The sequence below is a fragment of the Cimex lectularius genome, unplaced genomic scaffold (assembly GCF_000648675.2).
Source record: "Cimex lectularius strain Harlan isolate CLEC.00 unplaced genomic scaffold, Clec_2.1 scaffold169, whole genome shotgun sequence".
NCBI lineage: Eukaryota > Metazoa > Arthropoda > Insecta > Hemiptera > Cimicidae > Cimex > Cimex lectularius.
The window spans coordinates 499222-517732 of NW_019392751.1; the positions used below are offsets into that span (position 1 = coordinate 499222).

Here is an 18511-nt window from a genome sequence, read left to right on the forward strand (position 1 = left end):
AAATTGTAGAGTTAGATAGTCTAGATAGTTCTTTCCCATTTGCCAATCTTGTGATTTGAAAATTATAAACTGATAACGTTTATCCAATGTTTTCCAACACAATCTTCAAATATCCTTGACCTCATGGACAACGAAAGAGGTGACTGTGTTTATTAAATTAGCCAGTGTATCCCCTCCATTCACGTGACCCTGTCGTGAAATAGTATATCTTAATGAGGGGCTATCTAATATCGTTTATTGTTTTCGTGTATATTTATGGTAACTGTAATTTTTAAATAACTTAAAAATGTTATTTTCTCCCCATTGAAGTTTTTTGTTTGTTTTACATCAAACATTTCCTCCCATTTAATATCCTATTGAACTAACTTGCATACTAGGTAAACAGACATGATAATGTTTTTAATATTGTAAATTTAAGTAGTTGTTCAGAATTAAGTTTATGTATTGAATTTGTTTTATTTATTATTTGCACAAAATATCCTCATTCCGTAGAGCGTGAACCATAAAAAATAAAACCAACTCAGGTTGTTAACTCTTAAATATTTGCAATTTAAGTTTCTTTCTCAGTTTATGATTAAAAAAATCAAAACCCTTATCAAAATTAAAAAATATTGAACTTCTTATACTTTTAAAAGATACGTCTAGTTTTTCATGAAAAAGTACAAGTGTGGCAAACTACGTTCAGCTAATAATTTTTTTAATTTAATGTTTGTAATTATTCAATATATTTTAATAACTTTCAAATGAGGAACTCACAAATGTTTTAAATTTAAATCAACCACAAAAATATCAATTAAAAGGGTTTTTCTTTTCTTTCCTTTCAACCATTATGTTGTAGGTTATTTTTAATTAAGCTATTTCCGAAGGTACAATAGAAGGAAGTACTCTCGAATCTGGCTTAATTAAAAACAATAAAAGGGAATTATAAGATTTAATTAGAAATTCAGTCAATTGTCATTTTTTACTGTAAAGACTATTTGTCTTTTGATGACTGATGTGATCTTATCCGCCACTTCTTGAGAAGAGGCCCTGATTTCGCAAAAAAATATATTTTTCTTTGGCAGTTCTACTTCAAATCTACTATTTGAATATATCATTTTACTGCATTTCTTATGTAGATTGCATTAAAAATATACTAAAAGCTATCAAATTTATCAATAACCAAAACATTTTTAAAAACCAAATATTTTTCATGTAAACTAGGTCATAATTTTTTTCGTGAAACTATTATGAAATTTCGTTTTAGTACCTACAGCTTTCTAACCACGTATGTACCATAAAAATATATGAAAGATTTCTATAAGAAAATGCAGAAAATAATCGTTTTTTTTTAATGGAAATAATAGCCCAATTTTAATGTTTGATACAGTTGTAAAATGCACTTGACAGTATTTTTAAAATGAATTATCAGCCATGAAAATCTCAAAAAATGAAAATAATTAAAAAAATACTGTTTTTTTCATATTTTAGCAATTATTCTGTACCAAAGAAGGACAGAAAATGGTCAAAACTAGGATTTAATTTCCTTGTAGTGATCCTAGCATTATAAAACCCTTAGATACCGACTAACCTGGAAATTAATTTTTTGACTGATAATTGCGACATCCTTCTGCGTGTCTGACATTCCTCGTGCAAGCTCTAACATCGTTTTTCTCAAAACCTAGTAAATCTATTTTCATTAAAAAACGGAAAATTTCAACTTTCAAAAACATTTTTGGGCCAAACCAGGGCCTATTCAAAATAAGAGGCCGATACGTGTCCAATATTTTGGAGGGTAGAATCACCAAAAAAAAGTTAAGCTACAGCAAGAAACAACTTCATATTTCATCAAGTTTCTTTGTTTCTGAAGCTAAAAAAAGTCAAAAGGAAAAAAAAGAGTTGGGGGAGTAGTGAAAAGCTCACTCGCACCATAAAAAGATAAGGGAGAAGAGATAGACTGACCGGTAGAAAAAGTGACCGTTTGAGAGGAAACGAAGGGGTATTTGGCTGAAGCCCAAGAGATAGAAGAGAACCCTGCTCGTGTAACAAATCACTTGCCCTTCCTTCTCTACCTGAACAAAAAAAGTACATAAAATTGTATGGAAAAAAATCTGGCTTGAGACCACCCTGGTATGTATGGGGGAACAGTCCTTTGAAATTGTATATCACGCAGGAGGCGCACTAGGGAACCCTTGGCGACCGGAAGAATCGGGTGATGCCGGGGTGAGCAGTGAGACAAGAGAATTCCATTTGAAATCCGAATAAAGAACGAACATACTAGTATGTTAGAGCTGATGTCTTCGACAAGGCACCTTTTTCACTTTTGATTTAAATTCCTTGAGCCATGTCGAAGAAAGCCTTTGCAATATCATCTTTAATGAATTTTCATTATTAAGGTCATAAATTTCTTACCCTCCAGATTTTGGATTTCATCCATTCACATACCTAAAAAACTTTATAAATTCACGAAGGAACAAATATTAATAAATAACAATTAACGTAATGATTTCTGATCAGCGTTGATAGTTTTAAACCTTCATTTGCTGAATAGTTATCCGTTAGGTCGTAAAAGAAATCATTGACTATTGAAAAGAGGTTGGCAAATTTAATCAACAAATTTTCACAATTCTGCAATTGGAAAAAAATCCAACCCTGGCTTTTTAAAAGATACTTTTCGCATATTAGTAGACTTACAAAGTAATGTAATAACGCACGTCTAATCGGCTTAGTGATAAGTTGTTTTTGATACTGGATGATTTTTTCCCTACTGTTGAAATTAGTAAATAAAGAATTGATATAAAAAACTACCATTCTTGTCTGTAAGTGATCATAAGTTATCTCTGTTCTCAATTATTAACAGATTATTTTTGTTATACACATTGCAACCTAGCGCGCACCGCAGATGATGATGAAGATGGTGGATACGAGGAAGGGGATTTGTGCTCCCTAGACACTGAAGCCTTCTTGCTTTTGTGCTAAGTCATTGAATGTCACTGTTACTATATCATTCCCTGTTTTTTTTTGTATCCTAGTTTGTCTCCATTGTGCCATTGCTTCGCATTCGAAGATGATATGGATGCGTTTCTTCCTCCTTATTGTATAATCTGCAAATGGGATCATCATTGAATATATCTATGTTATGTAGATGTTTTCTCGGTCCTATCACTCCTCTGAATGTGGCCCTCTCCAATTGCAGCAGTGAGTTTGCCAGTCTTGGTGAGGGTTGTTTTAGCCCAAGTTTTCTCTGTCTAGCGCCCCTAGAGTTTATTCACTTCTCTTTTGTTTTTGTTTTTTTGATCCATTCTGAGATGGAGGATTCTGTATTTGTTTTTGTTATCCCATCTTACAGATCCTCCTCTAGCCTGTGTGTCTGCTTTTTCGTTACCACATTTTCTTTGTGTCTTGGCCCCCAAGATATGAGGTTGTTGTGTTTCCCCAGGTTTTGGAGATTTTGGATCCATTAACTGATTAGTTTTGATGTGATTTTTTGTACATGCTAATGCTTTAATAGCTGCTTGAAGGATTTTGTTGACAGCGTAACCCCTTTTAAGATTTTCTAGCGTACAAGCATTGATGGCATGTATTCTGCTTGAAAGACTTAGTTTACTTCCCTAATGAGTTTGATTGTTCACATTTCGTACTTCGGTTCCTTCGTTTGTTTTGGAGCCATATGTATAACATATCGTTGTATATGACGCTCTGCTATGTTCTTCCTCAACTTTCAATTCCCAACCAATTTGATTGTTTTTGGAGCCTAAATGAGTTTTCCTAGCTTCTCCCCTTGTTTGAATGTTTCCAGTGGAGGTAGGCTTAGTAGTGGTTCAAGTGCACTTGTAGGGGTTGTTCTCATTGTCCCGCGCGCACCCCAGACATATAGTTTTTATTCCAAAATTAATATAATGATATGTTGGTTAATGTCAGACAACATTTCCATGTTTTTTAATAATAAAATAAAACATTAACATTTACTTCGACGTTCCGGGAATTTATACTTAACATCAGAAATCTATATTGTGTATACAAATACATAAGCATACATGCATAAATATTATTGAAAGTTTACCTTGTGTAGTATTACTAATAATTTGACACGGCGCTCATCACTGTAAGGTGAAGATCCACGGTTCGAATCCAGCTGCCCTGCATTCTAACCCTACATTCTTATAAATGTTTTTTTTTTTTTTTCAAAACACCGACACCCCGAGGGTTGATATGACCTCTGCTGTTGAGAACCCTCGTAAAAAAAGAATAATAACAATTTACTAAATCCATATTGTATTTTAAAAGAGATGGCAATCTTGCATCTGTAATTTAAGTTCATTTTTATATATTTCTAAGTATATTTAAAATATTTGACGTGTGTTAAAAAAAGTTTACGGCCAAGATTTGAAGCAAAATATAATAATTTACATTCTACTTAAATAACATTTCTATGATACTGTGTCATGGAATAAGCAAGGAAAGACGACGTCTCCTTCCGTTTATGCAAAATTTAGCTTGTCAAACGCGTCTGTGCTGAAGCGTTGTTTCGTTGTATCATTGCTTTATGTATTCTAGTTGCAAAGTTGTTGGGGTACATAATGGATGATTGTTGAATGAAAATAACAATTGCGCTGTGAAGAACCTGATTGTTTTGATTGGTTTGACCAAAATGATAGGAACCAACAGGCAAACACCTTTACATACAGGTACATACTCGTTTCAGAACGGACCAACTGTGAGTCTATCCTGGCCGGACAGGATCAATTCCGATCAGGCCGTCTTCGATAAAAAGCAACACTAATATGTATTTAGTTTTCACTTGTATTCATATCATACAATTGATTGAAATTTCTGGCAACAAGATGTGCTTTAACGTGGCCTACAAATTTGAGCTTTTCCGCTTTCTAATAGAAGAGCTTTTTTCGATTTCTATACCGATTGTTGGAATGGTCCGAACTGGCACGCGAACTTACGAAGCCCGATTGAATGTCCCAATCGGCCTCATTTTATTCAGTATTCACGAAACAAACACGATTTTCTTTACCCCGCTCTGTGTGCTTTTTATTTCCCGTTATCACGGTCGCATAATCCATTATGCTAATGATGTTTAAAATCAAAATGGATTCTGGAAAAGTAACTGTCCGACAAATAAACCAACATATTAACCGATGAAATTATTCATGACTGAGGTTTGTAGATTTAGTTCTAATAAATTTTATTTACATTTTCCTCATGTCTTCATAGGCATGTTTTTACATAATGTTGAGGCTAACGTAAAAGGAAAAAAATTTACTCCTTGATGGTGCAAAACGTGTATACACAAACTTTCCCTCGGAGTACAACTTTTTAATTTTAGTTTAACTTATGTGCGTTTTTTTGGTAAATGTGTTGTTGCCGGGTTGAACATTCGAGTACACAGAAGGGGTATCAGCTCACGCTTTTGTCTTTGTAATGTTTGGAGGAAGCCAAGGACCGATAAGACGCATAAATCATCCTCGTAGCCTCTTATTCTCCTCCAGCCCCGTTAGTTCAAGGGAATCCTCCCAGAAATCCCTCAAAATCACGATGGCTTTTCTTCAATGAAATACCCCGTTTTTTGTTATGGTTCTGTTTGGCATTTTATAATAAAAATAATTTTAAAAAAGGAGGCAAATTGAATAAACTTTTTTTATTGTAGGTAGTGTTTATCTTTTCTATCAAACAATCGTGGAATTAATTTTATAAAGTTTATATTCTCTCTTTATTTATGTAAGCTTGTGAATTTTAAATGGAAAAAGTGCTTAAAAATACAAATAACAAAATATTAAATATTCTAGTTAAAAAAAAGGTGCTAAATATTAATATTTATTATCCCCGTGCAGCTCTAAAAAGTTCAAAGTTTTTTTTTTGTTTATTTCAGATTAAAACGTATTTTATACTCCAAAACCCTATAAAAATGCTATATAGATTTTGGAATAGGGCTTTTGTATTCCGGTTAATTATTTGTTATTATATTAACTTTACAACAGTAATAACGATTAATTATTCACATGCAGCTCAACATTATGAATTATCCCCTCTTCTTAGGTTGTTTTTTAGACTGTGGTCCTAACTTTTTTTTCTAGGGTATTTCAACTACTAGGTTATATTAACCCTCGGACCCATTCGTATGTCGGATTCGAATCCAGCGACCCTTTATTCGAACCCGAGATGAACTGTGTAAAAACCCGATGAAAGCCGTTTCAACGCGTAAACATTTTCGGTCACCGACACCCCCGAGGGTCCTAACTTTGTGAGCGATAATTTTCTTATTGTCCAGACTGTTGGAAAAAATAATTACAGTTTCTCTTTAAATTTTTGAGAGTTACGGAGTGCACTAGCTTTTTCTGATGCACTCCGTTTGAAACAAGTTTTTACCCTCTTGGGAACATTGTAACTGAATTAATTTTTCAACTTTCAAAATGGGGCTGAACTATAAATGAGATTAACTTCTAGCCCGGAGCGATTACTTTAAAAGGAGACGCGCGCACTCCGCGAACTTATTAAATGAAATTTTTCGGCCGGCTAAGTGTACCTCATTTCTTCGAGTCTTTGGAAGAGTCTCATCAAAATTTTACGCCGTTTTTCCCGCCTTAAAATTTACAAATGCAAAAGGAAAAAATGGGGAAAAACAAAACCGTCAAAAGACAAAAATAATAAATATTAACACAATACAGTCTCACAGTGGGGGAAGCACCCCCCACAATTGAATATATTTTCTTGATGCATGTAACCAGAAGATATTTATGTTACATTTTTGTTTTAACAAAAATAGGAATCTGAGGTCTTAATTAAAAATATAAGTATAAACACTTCTACATCTGCCAGCGGTACTCAACGGACCCAAACATTGCCTTCATTACGAACTGATTAGAATCATAGAACCAAATATTACGACTTTTCTAAATTAATTTATAAAGGATTGAAAAAACAGATGACAGGAAAAATTATCGATCATTGAATTTTTAAGAAGTGGATACTTTTAAGCAATATATGCTATTTCAGAAACTTATTCCAAATGCCAAAAACTGTTACTGTACATAATTTTAACGTTTTTCCGCAATAATTACATTGCATAACTGAATCAGATCCTTAACCAAAGAGGTGATTTTATAACATGATCAGTGAATTAATTTTTCTTGACAGACTACTCGCCTCGTCCATAGTCGTCCAGAAATCCACTTTTAAACTTACAACTATTTGACAAACCGTCAAACCACTTTATTTTTAAAAAAGTCACTGAAGATCAATTTATCTTTATTCAGCCCTATAAGCTTGTCAACCGTACAATATAAAAATTAGATGTCAACGGGTAGACGAATTGTTGAAAGATGGTGAGAGATAATTTTTGTGCCATTTTGTTTGTTTTAATTTCCTCAAAAGTCATTCTAATTACGAAAAAAATTAAAGTTAGCTGGTAAAGTCCTGCGAAAATGGAGAGCGTGGGAAGGACCTCCAGATCCAGATCTCTTAGTTTTTGGAGATGAACCTGGAAACATGCGTTGAGTATTGGCTCTATTCTGGTTAACACAGGATGTTGCTTTTCCCGCAAAATTCAATAAAATGTATGCGGTTGTTTGCAATAACAGCTAGCAATTATTGTTTCACCTGCTCGGAAAAACTTATATAAGACTATATCGGCCATATTCCACCGGGTTGTAATCTTTTTAAGTGTTTGCTTGCTTTGAGCCATTTTGTGGTATCTTATATATTCAGATCTTCTATTGTTATCACAATATGGGATTAAATAATATAACAAGATTAAAATGAAATTTTTAGCAAATCTCTTTTTGTCTCAAATTCTTAAATTTTATATTATATTAAGGAGTTAAGAGTATAGGTGTCAAAGTTTTATATTACTCGATAAAAAGGCACGTTTTCGCACTGTGATGGTTTCCTTCGTATCGAAAACATCGGAAGGTAGTGTCAAGCCATGTCAGATCCTGCTATGCAGCCCTCATTGTACCTTTTGTTTGATAACGTATTCGCGTGGGTATTATGTTTCGGTTTGCGAAACACTTTGTGATACCGAATACTGCTTTTTCTCCCCTGCCGGCGGAATTCGATTGGTACCCATCACGATTTTCTCGTGTAACGGATTGCCTGGAGCGTTGCTTTTATCGTGCCCTTGTAGAATTGAACAGAATTATTTTAAAATTTGCCCGCAGTTTGATCATATATGGGCAGATGCAATAGATATTTGGTAAGGCGCGTTTCGGCGTTTATCTTTGTAAGAAAATCTCACTGATTATGTCTAAATCAAGATCATGTATAACGTAATTATGAATGTTTTGTCTCCTATGTTGACTGAGCTTTTCGACGTCATTTTAAACTTGGGATTTTGTGAAACATTTTCCCTCGTTCTTTAACAATTTTTCACCTAAATTTCTCCTCTTTATCACGACGTTAAAGTGGAATAAATTAGGTTTTGAATGACACCTTTTAGCTTTTATACACAATTTTACACCTCGGTGCTCGCCTAAGGAAACGTCATTGTCTCGGCTCTTTGTCATTTTCCTGAAGTTCATAAATCTTTACCTTTTCATAGGAAGGCGGAAAACGTGTCTCAAACTATGTAGTGACACTAGATTGCACACAAATTATGTTTATGTACGCGCGTGTGGGTTCGTTTTTAAATGTAAATACTGCCATTCATGTTTCGTCAGCGAAAGCATTTATTGGCAAAGTTTTAATATTGCCAATAATTTTCGTTCGGTTTTTAAGTGTGCAGATTGATCACTTTGGTTCGCCTCTTTTCACAGTATTTTCTGTTGCGGTTTGAATTATTCAGTGAATGATCTGATCAATAACAAAAAACGTGTTGTTTCATAAACCTTATGCTATATTACGTCTTGGATATAATATATCCATTAGTTCAATTAATTATCCTTTTTATCTAAAGTCTTGATTCACATAAAAAAGTTTTAAGAAAGACTTCAGATAAAAAAAGTATAATTAATTGTAATAATTAATACACTCAATTAGAACTAGAAGAATAAATATGTACCGATATATTGGTAGTACATTAGAAACATGAAAAGGTGAAACTGTGTTGATGCGGCTTAAATTTGAAGGAAAACAATAATATAAGTCCATAAATGTTTAGTAGTTATAATTGACCGTATTAATTATGTCAATTAAGCATACTTTTTTTTTTATCTACAGTCTCTCTTAAAACTTAAACCCGCAGACCGAACCAAAATTATTAGTAATATTAAAACTTCTCCGTTAAATGCTTTCGATGCCGAAACATGATTGGCAGTATTTACTGCCGAAAAACTAGTACTCGATCAATCCTCACGATTTGCCTATCTTCCGAATCCGCCATTTTGAGGGTTTAGAAAACTAATCCAAGTGTTCACATTTTAAAACAATGTTTTTTTGACTGCTTAAAATCAACAATGAAGTTATCTAAGCTGAAGCCAGGCACTCCAAAGATCGCTCAGCTCTTCACCAGAGGGCCCCACATTGGGCTTTTCTCCCGTGACATCTACTCTCTGGTTTCACCATTTTGCGATTCTTGAGATTTTCTTTGGAGAGGGGGAATTCTCCAGCATCTGAAGAAGACACGAAATGTGTTTACTCGAGTTGTACATACTCTTTATTCAAATTGTTCAATGATGTATATTTAGATGTAATATTGGGGGTGCGTGCGCCCTTCGACAGCCATGTATCTCTAGCAGCATACTGGTGAGCTAGCTAGAAATTTTATTAGTTTCAATGGTTCAATTTCTTATAGGATCACGTTGTACATCCCAAAGAATTTCCTCATGCGGAAAAGTGTAGCGCCACTGTTTGTTATTAGGTTCGTTGGAGTCTCCTCTGCTTCCTTGCAGAAATTGCATGTACTTGTTGGATTATACTAATCTTTCTCAAATGCCCGCAGTTCATATACATCTGTTAAGAAAACTGTTCTAATTCATTTTTCCTTTTCCTTTGATGTATTCTGTTTTTTTCCTTCCGAAACTCGTTAGGAGGATCTTGGATTGTCTGTGTTCAGTGAGCGAATTTCTACTGTTTCATTTTGTCGTTTTATCTAAGGTACTTATTGATAGTGTTGTTCACCATAGAAGGTGAACTGAGAACCTATCAGCGGAATAGCAGCCTTTTCCTTCCAAGGGTGTGCCCTTTCTCGTTTATATCTACTCCAACCCTGGGAACCAGCAGAGAGTAACTTTGCGAAGATAATTCATTTTATTTAGTCTTGTAATTCAGCACCATTTTGGTGTAAATAATGCTTGTGTTCAGTGTTCGGATAGCTGCCTGGCTAACTGTTAGCTATGTTCTGGTTTTTGTAGGTGATTCATCTCTTATCTGCGGGGACTTCAGCCTGTAAAATATTTGCTTACTTTCCCGAGGGTTCTGAGTAGTTCCGTTGCTGAACACTCCTTTCCCCGTACCTTCTAGCGCTATAAATTCATCAGTGTACCAGCAGATGGTGTCGTTCCCAATGGAGAGGTCCCATTTTCCCATACTTTTTTTTGGTACCTAGGTCTGTCCGAAAATTTTGCTTGAATTCTGAACAAGTCGTCCTGGAAACGTTTTATTTTTCAAAAATAGTCATCCCCTAACTAATATATTTTATTTATTCTGGACGATGAATGGATGACACGCCGCAATCACGGGATGATGGATGAACTTGACGTTCATGTACGAGAGTAATGTGTATCTTTCATATTTCAAAAATTGTAATACCATAAACCACAATACGCTTGGTTTTGTCTTCAAGGTACGCATGGACAAAAATTGATTTTTAATCAATTAATTGTACAAATTAACAATGTAATAAACATGCTAGAAGGATCATGGATTGGTTGTGGTTCCTTTAAGTCTTTAATGCATTATATTACCTATTTCCTCTCAAAACATGCTAGAAGGATCATGGATTGGTTGTCTGTGAGTGAATTCCACTGTTTCCTCATCTTCATTTTGTCCTTTTAACTAAGGTATTCATTAATAGTGTGAATTCCAATGCAACAGAAGGGCAGGTACTATCAACGGTATAGCAGCCCATTTTCTTGTAATAACGCCGCTCTTTCGTTGCCTTCTATTCTTCCCAGCAGAGGGTGACTTTGTTTTGCATACCTAATCTGTTTAGTTTAGTTTTGCAATTCAGCACCATTATTGAGCTCATGATGGTTGAATTTAGTGCTTTGATAGCCCCTCGGCTATACTTGATACCTAGATTCTTGTTTCTGTTCACTTTGTTCAGATTGAACCACATTTCTCGATTTCAAGGGTTTTGAGAATTTGGTTTCAGAATCAAATATATGTAGGTTAAAGACGGTATGGATTGGGATATTTTTTAGTATTTGACGGACAAGACCGAGGTCTGACCCCTTTTTTTATGACTAAATACTATACAATCGCTGTTAATTTATTACTGTTGATTTTTCTTCAACTATTATCAGCGTCATTTTCCATTTACCAACATCTTACCTCTATAATAGTTGAACTCGTCAACATTTATTATCTTGGGTTTTTTCCGTCGTCTACGGAATCTGCAACCGGATGCGTCAACCGGAAAGAGGTCTCACTTTCTTTCGCCCATGCCAACTTTCCAACGGACCTGACTCACCCAGTGGGCCCCAACAATCTTGGCATACATTTTATCCCGCGAGAATGTTTTTTTTTTTAAATTTAAAGTTTAAAGATGAAATATGTTGAAAACATTTCAAAGTTGTAAACATTAAAAAAATCTTCTTTAATGTATTTAGCTATGTTGTACATTTATGAATAAATAATTTAGTCACATATTTACATCTATTACGTATAATTTTTAGAGAACAGCAGGGGCGTCGGTGGCCGCAACGGTTGTCGCGGCGTTCATCGCTGTAGGGTAAAGGTTTCGGGTTCTAACCCAGCGGCCCTGCAATCGAACCCGACATACTTACAAATGGCCTTTTTTTCAAAAACACCGGCACCCCGAGGGTTCATATAACCTCGTAATTGAAATAACTCGTTAAATTCTTTTCAAAATTATAACAGCATGGTTTCTCGATCTTTTAAACATATTCATATTTATAACATTTTAAAATTTAAATAAACCATTTCAGCGATGGGGCGTTATTATTGGATTTTATATGTATATTTTTTTTACAGGTAAGTGCCTTTTTCTTGCACCTCCATTACTGGCACACAAATAGTAAGTAGCATTATCCTATACATACAGCCTTAGTTCATAGTAAGTAGCATTATCCTATACATACAGCCTTAGTTCATAATAAGTAGCATTATCCTATACATACAGCCTTAGTTCATACTAAGCATTTTATGAGACAAAAATCGACGGTGTTGTTTCATTGTTTGGGTTATTTTCAGTAGATTAACGTTTGTATTTTACATTTTTAAGAAGACAAAATCGTTATTATAATGAAGTCTACCCCGTTTTTTATACTCATGAAAACACCACCCGGCTTTTTGAAATAGTGGTTTCCTCTAGAAACCGAGTCTGTTTGAATTTTTAATGGATCCGGCGTGAGATAAAGACCCCGAGTTAAAGAGAGCGAGACCAGCCGACCGCCTCTCGCTTCATTTATGTTCTAGGGCTACTCGCTACCCCTTTCTCCATCTCCACCCAGTTTTATCCACGCTTTCTTAATTTTCTGTCTTCGATGTCTGCTCCATTTAGTCTAAGTATATAAGACAAAACAGTTTCGGTTATTTTATGTTTTATATTAAAAAAAAATTATACGAAGCTTTTCCTTAAACAACACCTCTCGGAGTAACTTTTCACACGCTGGATTATAATTTTAAATTACACACGTACCAAACAAGAGAAAGTTTTATTTGGTTTATTATGTATGCGTTTGGAAATTACAACGAAAACAAAACTCGGGGTTGAACACATAGGCGTACGGATGAACTCTGTAGGTCAGCATAATTTAGAAACTTGCCAAATATGCCTTCCGACAAAAGTTTCTTTCAGCCATGGCTACAAACTTCTTGGTATATGCAATCATTTACTTTGATATAGTAGTTATCTCAATTAACATACAATTGGGATGAAATGGCTATTTAAAATTTCGTTTAAGTTTTAAACATGGTTTGATTGGAGAAGTTAGATTTTCATACATTTTTTTCTGAAAAGAAAAAGTAAAAGTTGGATATTTTTATTTATCAATCTTGTATTTTTGCAACTTGTTTTATTAAAATCCCTTATTACAAAAGGACAGCAATGGATTTCCGCGCTCTTTTTAGTAACAAAAAAGTTACCCCTTAAAAAATTTACCTGATGAGAGGGGACGGACAGGGCCGTGAAATGCACTCCAGACCATTTGTAAATAAGAAATTTTAATAAAACAAGGTGGAAAAAATGCAAGATAAATAAATGACCTTTCCCTACATCTTTAAAAAGAATATTAACAAAAAGGAAAAAACAACATATAAAGAGTAAAAAAGTTTCGAATCAAAACTAGCCATTTCGGAGGTAAAACATAGAACTATCAATAAAAAGGTCATGTTAAAGTTATGGTTGTAAGCTTTTATGCAATAATGTTGCCGTTTTTGCCTGTTGTTTCAGAATATAAATAAATGAGATTTCGATCAATGTTAGATTTTCGTAGAATTTTATATCAAAATGTAAGTATCGCTCATGAATAGGCCCCTCGCAATGTGAGGACTCTTTCATTTATTATTTACACTGGATCGGATCTAATTTATCGAACGTTTTTGCCGAGCTCTATAGATTATTACACTATAGTCAGATTATTTGTCCGAATCGGAATTTATAACCAAACTGGGAATGCCTCAAGATCGGAAAGTATTCTTTGTGATTTACACGTAAAACTAATTAACTACGTACAAGAAACAAAGCGAATACGTTACTGTTCGATGTTGATGTCAACTTTCTGGCAGATATTGGTTTTTAATTATTTTAGCAATCTGATCACTTTCAAGTGGAATAAAGCCCCTAGTATTCAAATTAATTAAAACAAATTTGACATTGAGTCTTCACGCAAATTTACTATATTGTGTTAATCTCTGTTATAATTATTGGAGAACAATTGAATATTGATCATATCAGGCTTGTTTTCCTTCAGTTTGTCAACAAGTGAGGAAATAGGAATGAATTCTGAAGTTCTATTTGTTAACAGAAAGTTCTTTTCGTACAATGCTCGAACGCAGTCAACATGTAGACTGTTTACGATCGATGACATAAGAATTGTTTCGCTAAAATGTTAAATATTTTGACCGTTGATAAGAAAAAAAGTGAAAGTTTAAACCAATATATCGAAATGAATAAACATAAATCAACATATTATTTAAAAGAAGAACACGTCAGTAGAAGCAGGAGCAACCAGAGTGAAAGTTATCCATTTAAAAAAAGACAAAAGACGACTAACATTGGAATGATAGCGAAACAACGGAGTATAGACGAAACAGTCCGTTGGCACAGTCAAGGGTTATTTTTCCAGATAAAAATGACATCCGAGTCTCTTCGCCTCATACTAATATCAACTATTGTCTTTTGTTTTGAAGGTAACCATCCCAAACTGATTCACAATTATATCCATAAATACCTGCTATAGCCTCGTCAAAATAGAATAAATATTGGACACTAGTGTTCTATAAAAATTTTATTTTAGCAGGCTACGGTTTCATAATTTAGGAATAATTAGTTAAAGATCCAATAGTATGATGTTCGTGATGTCCATGATCTGCAGGTATAAAAAAGAAAGAACTTTGTACATTTAACAGATAGTACATAATGTTTTAAATTCATTTTATAGCAATTTCAGTTTCAAAAGTAACTTTCTTTTTTCAAAAGTAAATCTTAAATTTAACGTTTTCACAAAACTATCAGAATAAACAACGTTTTAATAATCAGGCTATTTTTTTTTTAATTTATCATACAGAATTGCTGATAAGCCTGTTTTATAATTAGAATAAAATATAATTCTAATACGAGATAATATTTCCAAAAAGTGTACCTTCGATTTCTTTTTTAATAGATTTCATTAAACATTCCAAGCAAAGAAGAAAAAGCGGACACTCGTATTTTTCTTATTTCAACCTGCATATATGTATTTTTTATCGTTATACTGATTACCATACTTATTTTAATGTAAACCAAATTAAACTTGTTATCTAGCTTTGCTCTTGATAATATAAATATAAATGCTCTTGATAATTGTAAATTGGATCAATTCCGTAAAATATATTTAATAAAAAGTATATAATATAATAGTATATAATAATATAAAATAATATATCCTAGGCATCGAATAAATAAGCGACTGGATTTCGACTTGTGAAACAGAATTGATTCAAAACAGATTCCCATTCTTCAACAAAGAGCTATTTGAAGATTTTCAATGTTTGTTGTAGGCGAAGTCTCATAAGTGTTCTATAGGATTCATGTCAGGTGAACGTGCTGCCCATTTCATTGTGGTAATCCCTATTTCTCCAAGTAATGGGTGACAACTCGAGCTACATGCGGTCGAGCATTATGATGCATTAACATGAAGTTGTCCCCTAGAAATGGACCACACCTTCCAGAAGAACGTCATCAATGTTTCTTGAATACTCAAAGTTCCATTCTATATGATAATCAGTTTGGTACGGGCATGGATGGCATAACTGACCGTCTTTTAAAAAGCTGTGACTCAGTGGCACATGAAGCGATCAGTACGGGCATCTTTTTGTTAAAACGGATCTCTAAAGTTGACTGTTTCTAATGATTTCGTTCGTTTTTCTGCTGATAAATTTTACAATAAAACAATAAGTTTTGAAAAAGAAAACATATATGTACTTTTATATTATGTGAAGTATAACCGTCGATTTGAGAAAGCCTTTGAAGTACTTTTATTTCTGTGTTGATAATATATTGACAAACTTATTTCCGATACAACACGAAAGGATTTGTGGAATATTCATAAATCCGTGTTGTTCCCCAACCTTGCTTTCGTCGTTTACATTCTCCAAGATGGTAAACACATGAATGGACGTGATATGAATTGAATTTCATTTTTTGTTTTGTCGAGACAAAAGGCACGGTTAAACAATTCTGAAACCGATGGCGTTGCGGAAAGCAAACGAGACGATTCTATATAGTTCTTGCTCATCAAAATTCATTGTATTTCCCTTCTTACACAGATCTCCTTCCTTTTATGTGAAGTTTGATTAAGCAATAACTTAAATTTCCTTGGAAATTTTGTTATTAATCTTGTTAGCATTACTGTTTCCGGTAGACTTCCAAAGGGTGTTGTTTTTGTCTCAGCAGAGCCTGTGTAGGCCTGACAAAAAGAGGTTCGCAATTGTAAAGTTTAGCGTATACACGCATATTTGATTCTGTTATCTTACACTTCAGCCCATAACCCTCTTAGGATGTTTTCACTTCATATAAAATGCATAACTTTTTGACAAAGAACTGTTTGAGGGTCAAAGTGGGTTTCTATTGGGGGATTCTTCATCGGGCACCCTCTCTACTCTTCCCCAATTTTCCTTCATCCCCAAGTCGCTTTAATATGATTTGCTCGCATCTCTCAGACCCCGCTGTCTCTCTATTTTTAGTCTTCACAGTGAGAGCATTGTAATTTGATTCTGCCCCCGTGCTTCCATTTCCTCACAGTTACCAAATTTTTTAAACGCCTTTCTGCAAGGGATTTATTATTTCTTTGATGCTGGAATCCGAAGTTGTTACATCCTTGTTTATTCTAGTTTTAAACGTGTTTTATGCTATTCTAGGACGTTACAAAACCTCATAGAAGGAAGATAAAACTTAAGTGGTACATATTCCCACTATCTCACTACAGCTCCTCCCTTTCAAAGCATACTCCTTTCCCTGTTAAAATATCAATGCTATTTAATATGTTCAGAGGTTCCTAATGAAACCTCTACCACAAAAAACAAAACAAACTCTGATATCTTTGGACCGGCCGGTCCTCTGTTCTTAGTCAGACGGGTTTTCATCGTCAGCCAAGTCAATCGAGTCAACAAGAAAAAATGAGTACAACAACCTGGCACTATCTAGACCAGACGCACGCCTATTGTGGAAAATGCAATTTATTTCTTACCAATTAACTTATTATGGTGTTCCAAAAATTAGGTTGGATACTATCAAACAATTACTTTCAATCTCTCTCTCTCTCTCTCTCTCTCTCTCTCTTCTCTCTCTCTCTCTCTCTCCTCTCCTCTCTCTCTCTCTCTCTNCCAGCCTCTTTTGTTGTAAGAAGAGCGATATATAAAAATCTAAAAAAATAAAAATATCTGAGAGAAATCTCTCTCTCTCTTTCTCTCTCTCTCACAACCTTTCTCTTTCTCTCTTTCTCTCTCTCTCTCTCTCTCTCTCTCTCTCTCTCGCTCTCTTTCACTCCCTCTCTCTCACAACCTCTCTCTTTCTCTATTTCTCTCTCTCTCTTTCTCGCTGTCTTTCACTCACTCTCACTCTCTCACAACCTCTCTCTTTCTCTCTTTCACTCTCTCTCTCTCTCTCTCTGTCACAACCTCTCTCTTTCTCTCTCTCTCTCTTTTTCTCTCTCTCTCTCTCTCTCTATCTATCCCCCTCCCCCCCCTCACACACACACACACACACACACACACACACACACACACACACACACACACACACACACACACTCTCTCTCTCTCTCTCCCTCTCTCTCAACCCTCTCTCTCTCTCTCTCTCAACCCTCTCTCTCTCGTTGCAATTTATTTCTTACCAATTAACTTATTATGGTGTTCCAAAAATTAGGTTTGATACTATCAAACAATTACTTTAAATCTCTCTCCCTCCCTCTCTCTCTCTCTCTCTCTCTCACACACACTCCCTCCCTCTTTTCTCTCTAATTAAAAGTATGAAAGTATGACATGGCTTTCGAAACGTTATCTTTTCATGTAAAGTTTTATATATCTTGGTAGAAAAACAAATAGAACCCTAATGTTAGAGGAAGAAATGTAATTAAAATATATTTTAAATTTTTAATTAATTATACTTATATATAAGGTCTTAGTTGAGCTGGAAAAGCTAGTGTCACGAGCGGGATTCGAACCCACGACCTTCGGCCCAATACACCACTGCTCTAATAACCACTTGAACTATCGTGAATTGAGCTGAAGGTCTTGGGTTTCAATCCCGCACGTGACACTAGCTTTTTCAAGTCTACCAAGATCGTATGTAACGACGTATATAGTTTAAATGTGTGGGCCTCTTTTATCTCTTATTGCTATTTACAGCATATATATGCCAAAATGTTTATATGTTAGAATGTTTACTTGATCAGTTACATTAATTAGAATTAAAATTGATGACACTTTTGATGACAGTGGTGTTATTAAACTAAATTTAAACCTTAGTTTTATTTATAAACGGTTGCGAGAGTCAAGAGGCAGTTAGGTGACTCAAGCAGACGGGAGTTTGTTGACTTTACTAACTTAGAGTCGAGATGTATTGCTCAAGTTTACAAGTGCTGTTAACTTACAAGGGAAGAGTGGGATTAGACGCTTGGAGGACAAGCCGAGATATTATCCGAGAGATAAGAGGTTATTTAATTGCTGTCTGGATAAAATATACTCTTGGATTTCGCTAAAT

The 18511-nt window shown here is 34.5% G+C and overlaps 1 protein-coding gene across 5 annotated transcripts in view; it reads left to right on the plus strand.

The window, feature by feature from the left end:
* The window catches only part of LOC106672008 (CCR4-NOT transcription complex subunit 6), a 609984-nt gene that overhangs the window by 14256 nt on the left and 577217 nt on the right, over positions 1–18511 (plus strand). The window lies entirely within an intron of this gene.